Raw genomic sequence first — 5,339 nt, forward strand, 5'->3', positions numbered from 1 at the left:
TGGGCTCCATTGATTTTTAGAGAGATTGTAAGGGAGAGAGGGAGGGGAAGGAGAGAGAGAAACATCAATTGATTGCCTCCCACATGTATCCCAACTGGGGTCGGGGGATCAAACATGCAACCGAGGTATGTGCCCTTGACTGGGATTTGAACCCAAGGCCCTTCGGTGAGGCCAATGGTCTAACCACTGAGCCACATGGGCCAGAGGCCCCACACAGCTCTCTTGACTCTCTTGGCAAAAAGCAGCCCAGGCAGAGGCCATGTGGCACAGGGACTATGGCAGAGGCCTGGGCTCAGACGGATGTGGATTTGAATTCCAGTCCTGTCACTTACCAGTCCAGGCCCTTGGGAGAGCTACTCACCGGTTCGTGCGCAGCTCGGCCCAGAACAAGCGCTTTGACAAGCAGAACAGACCGGCCGCCTGGCCCACAAGCCCCGAGGACAGGTGCTCACCCTCAGAAAGCGAGCCTGCCCCACTTTGCCTCCAGACCCCTCGGATTGGAGTGGAGTGATCCCAACCCCTCCCCCAGCTGTACCATTCTGAGGCTGAAACCTCAGCTGACACCCAGCCGGAAAGAGCCCCGTTATCACATCCTGTCACTCTGGGTCTGGGGCCAGCGGAAGACAGGGAGGGGCTGGAGGAGGGGTGCAGTGGCTCCAGGACGGCCGGGCCGGGCCTGGGCAGCTCCCCGCCTGGGCAGCTCCCCGATGCCATCCCAAGTGTCCCATGTGGCCACGGAACTCCCTCCAGCTGCCTCCTGGTCATGTGACAAGTTCCCGTTGTCCCTGGAGAACTTCCTCACTTCCAGGCTCATCCAGGGCTCCCTGCCCGCCCGGGAACCAGCCATCTCTCCACAGAGACTGAGGATGGTCTTTCTGGTGGAGGATGGTGCTAGGAAACTAGGAGGGAGCGGGGCTGGTGCTTCTTACTGTGGAGGTGTCATTGCTTCTAGACGCTCTCTGCAGACCCAGCCAGAAGGGGGAAAATGTATATATATGTGTGTATATATATACACACTCACATATGTACAGGTGTCCACTCAACACACACACACATTATATATACAGGTATCCACTCAGTTAATATAAACATACTCATTTTATATACAAACCCATTCTGAATATTATACAGGGCATCCTCCAAAAATGTATACGCACGTTAGCAGCTGGTAGCTCAATAAACTCTGCCTTTATAATTATTCTAAGTGCCTGGTTGGTGTGTTCAATGCAGGTCACAGTTCAGTTCCGGGGCAGGGCAGGACATGTGCCTGGGGTGGCGGGTTTGACCCATCATTGATGTTTCTGTCTTTCCCTCTCCCTTCCTCTCTTTGAAATCGATTAAAAATATATTTTTTTTAAATAGAGGGAAGGTGAGTAACAAAGTGAGTCTGGAGAGGTGTGAAGTGGTCCCGGGGGTGTGAGGTGTCGGGGGTGTGAGGTGTCCGGGGTGTGAGGTGTGGGGGGTGTGAGGTGTGGGGGGTGTGAGGTATCGGGGTGTGTGAGGTGTCCAGGGGGTGTGAGGTGTGGGGGGTGTGAGGTGTCCGGGGTGTGAGGTGTCCGGGAGGTTTGAGGTGTGGGGGGTGTGAGGTGTGGGGGGGGTGACGTGTGGGGAGGGTAAGGTATGGGGGGGTGTGAGGTGTGGGGGGGTGATGTGTGGGGAGGGTAAGGTATGGGGGTGTGAGGTGTGGGGGGTGTGAGGTGAGGGGGGTGTGATGTGTGGGGTGTGTGAGGTATCGGGGGGTGTGAGTTTCCGGGGGGTGTGAGGTGTCCGGGGGGTGTGAGGTGTGGGGGTTGTGAGGTGTGGGGGGTGTGAGGTGTGGGGGGTGTGAGGTATTGGGGGGTGTGAGTTTCCGGGGGGGTGTGAGGTGTCAGGGGTGTGAGGTGTGGGGGGTGTGAGGTATCGGGGGGTGTGAGGTGTCCAGGGGGTGTGAGGTGTGGGGGGTGTGAGGTGTCTGGGGTGTGAGGTGTCCAGAGGGTGTGAGGTGTGGGGGTTGTGAGGTGTGGTGGGTGTGAGGTGTCTGGGGTGTTAGGTGTCCGGGAGGTGTGAGGTGTGGGGGGTGTGAGGTGTGGGGGGTGTGAGGTGTGTGGGGGGGTGAGAGGTGGGGAGTGTGAGGTATCAGGGGGTGTGAGGTGTTGGGTGTGTGAGGTGTGGGGGGTGTGAGGTGTGGGGGGGGTGATATGTGGGGTGTGTGAGGTATTGGGGAGGGGTGTGAGGTCTGGGGGGTGTGAGGTGTGGGGGGTGTGAGGTATTGGGGGGTGTGAGTTTCCGGGGGGTGTGAGGTGTGGGGGGGTGAGGTCTGGGGAGTGTGAGGTATCGTGGGGTGTGAGTTTCCGGGGGGTGTGAGGTGTTGGGGGTGTGAGGTGTTGGGGTGTGAGGGGGTGTGAGGTATCGGGGGGTGTGGGGTGTCCGGGGTGGGTGAGGTGTCTGGGGGTGTGAGGTGTCGGGGGTGTGAGGTGTGGGGGGTGTGAGGTGTGGGGTGTGTGAGGTATCGGGGGGTATGAGGTCTGGGGGGTGTGAGGTGTTGGGGTGTGAGGGGGTGTGAGGTGTTGGGGTGTGAGGGGGTGTGAGGTATCGGGGGGTGTGGGGTGTCCGGGGTGGGTGAGGTGTCTGGGGGTGTGAGGTGTCGGGGGTGTGAGGTGTGGGGGGTGTGAGGTGTGGGGTGTGTGAGGTATCGGGGGGTATGAGGTCTGGGGGGTGTGAGGTGTTGGGGTGTGAGGGGGTGTGAGGTGTCGGGGTGTGAGGGGGTGTGAGGTGTCGGGGGTGTGAGGGGGTGTGAGGTGTCCGGGTGTGAGGGGGTGTGAGTTGTCCGGGGGTGTGAGGGGGTGTGAGGTGTCGGGGTGTGAGGGGGTGTGAGGTGTTCGTGGGTGTGAGGGGATGTGAGGTGTCAGGGTGTGAGGGGGTGTGAGGTGTTCGTGGGTGTGAGGGGATGTGAGGTGTCGGGGTGTGAGGGGGTGTGAGTTGTCCGGGGGTGTGAGGGGGTGTGAGGTGTCGGGGTGTGAGGGGGTGTGAGGTGTCGGGGTGTGAGGGGGTGTGAGTTGTCCGGGGGTGTGAGGGGGTGTGAGGTGTCGGGGTGTGAGGGGGTGTGAGGTGTCGGGGTGTGAGGGGGTGTGAGGTGTTGGGGTGTGAGGGGGTGTGAGGTGTCAGGGTGTGAGGGGGTGTGAGGTGTTCGTGGGTGTGAGGGGATGTGAGGTGTCGGGGTGTGAGGGGGTGTGAGTTGTCCGGGGGTGTGAGGGGGTGTGAGGTGTTGGGGTGTGAGGGGGTGTGAGGTGTCGGGGTGTGAGGGGGTGTGAGGTGTCGGGGTGTGAGGTGTGAGGGGATGTGAGGTGTCAGGGTGTGAGGGGGTGTGAGGTGTTCGTGGGTGTGAGGGGATGTGAGGTGTCGGGGTGTGAGGGGGTGTGAGGTGTTGGGGTGTGAGGGGGTGTGAGGTGTTCGTGGGTGTGAGGGGATGTGAGGTGTCGGGGTGTGAGGGGGTGTGAGTTGTCCGGGGGTGTGAGGGGGTGTGAGGTGTTGGGGTGTGAGGGGGTGTGAGGTGTCGGGGTGTGAGGGGGTGTGAGGTGTCGGGGTGTGAGGTGTGAGGGGATGTGAGGTGTCAGGGTGTGAGGGGGTGTGAGGTGTTCGTGGGTGTGAGGGGATGTGAGGTGTCGGGGTGTGAGGGGGTGTGAGGTGTCGGGGTGTGAGGGGGTGTGAGTTGTCCGGGGGGTGTGAGGTGTGAGGGGGTGTGAGGTGTCGGGGTGTGAGGGGGTGTGAGGTGTCGGGGTGTGAGGGGGTGTGAGGTGTCGGGGTGTGAGGGGGTGTGAGGTGTCGGGGTGTGAGGGGGTGTGAGGTGTCGGGGTGTGAGGGGGTGTGAGGTGTCGGGGTGTGAGGGGATGTGAGGTGTCGGGGTGTGAGGGGGTGTGAGGTGTCGGGGTGTGAGGGGATGTGAGGTGTCGGGGTGTGAGGGGGTGTGAGGTGTCCGGGGGTGTGAGTGTCCGGGGGTGTGAGGTGTCCGGGGGTGTGAGTGTCCGGGGGTGTGAGGTGTCCGGGGGTGTGAGTGTCCGGGGGTGTGAGGTGTCCGGGGGTGTGAGTGTCCGGGGGTGTGAGGTGTCCGGGGGTGTGAGGTGTCGGGGTGTGAGGTGTCCTTGGGTGTGAGGGGGTGTGAGGTGTCGGGGTGTGAGGGGGTGTGAGGTGTCCGGGGGTGTGAGTGTCCGGGGGTGTGAGTGTCCGGGGGTGTGAGGTGTCGGGGTGTGAGGGGGTGTGAGGTGTCCGGGGGTGTGAGTGTCCGGGGGTGTGAGGTGTCGGGGTGTGGGGTGTCCGAGGGTGTGAGGGGGTGTGAGGTGTCGGGGTGTGAGTGTCCGGGGGTGTGAGGTGTCGGGGTGTGAGGGGGTGTGAGGTGTCCGGGGGTGTGAGTGTCCGGGGGTGTGAGGTGTTGGGGTGTGAGCGGGTGTGAGTGTCCGGGGGTGTGAGGTGTCCGGGGGTGTGAGGTGTCGGGGTGTGAGCGGGTGTGTGTCCGGGGGTGTGAGGTGTCCTGGGGTGTGAGGTGTCCGGGGGAGTGGGGTGTGGGGAGTGGGGTGTGGGGTGTGCGGTGTGGGGTGTGGGGTGTGGGGTGTGCGGTGTGGGGTGTGGGGTGTGGGGTGTGGGGTGTGGGGTGTGGGGTGTGCGGAGTGGGGAGTGGGGAGTGGGGTGTGGGGTGTGGGGTGTGCGGAGTGGGGAGTGGGGTGTGGGGTGTGCGGTGTGCGGAGTGGGGAGTGGGGAGTGGGGTGTGGGGTGTGGGGTGTGGGGTGTGGGGTGTGGGGTGTGCGGTGTGCGGAGTGGGGAGTGGGGTGTGGGGTGTGGGGTGTGGGGAGTGGGGAGTGGGGTGTGGGGTGTGGGGTGTGGGGTGTGGGGTGTGCGGAGTGGGGAGTGGGGTGTGGGGTGTGGGGTGTGCGGTGTGCGGAGTGGGGAGTGGGGTGTGGGGTGTGGGGTGTGGGGTGGGAGGGGTCGGAGGGGGTGCGGTGGTGCTGTGGAAGGGCCTGGACAGCCAGGAGAGCAGCTTGGAGCGGATGGATCCAGCCCCTCCCCCTGCACCTTCCTGAGAATGTGAAACCTCAGCGGACACTGACCGGACAGAGCCCCTTATCACACGGGCACTGGGAGCCACGCAGGCATGCGCTCAGGAGACGTGGCAGGCGGATGGCAGAGCGGTGGGTGGTTGGGGCCGCGCAGCACCCTCCGCCGGGACCTCAGTGTTGTCCTCCGTAAATGGGTGCAGGAGAGAGGCCGTCCCCCGGGGCTGCCCAGAGACTCCCCCAGGGGGCTGTGGCTGTGCCTGTGCCGGGGCCCCGCCTCTGGTGACATCCTCTGCTTCCTGTTTCTCCCTGTCG

This window comes from Pipistrellus hanaki (genome assembly GCF_964339955.1).
Source record: "Pipistrellus hanaki genome assembly, chromosome: 16".
Classification (NCBI taxonomy): Eukaryota; Metazoa; Chordata; class Mammalia; order Chiroptera; family Vespertilionidae; genus Pipistrellus; species Pipistrellus hanaki.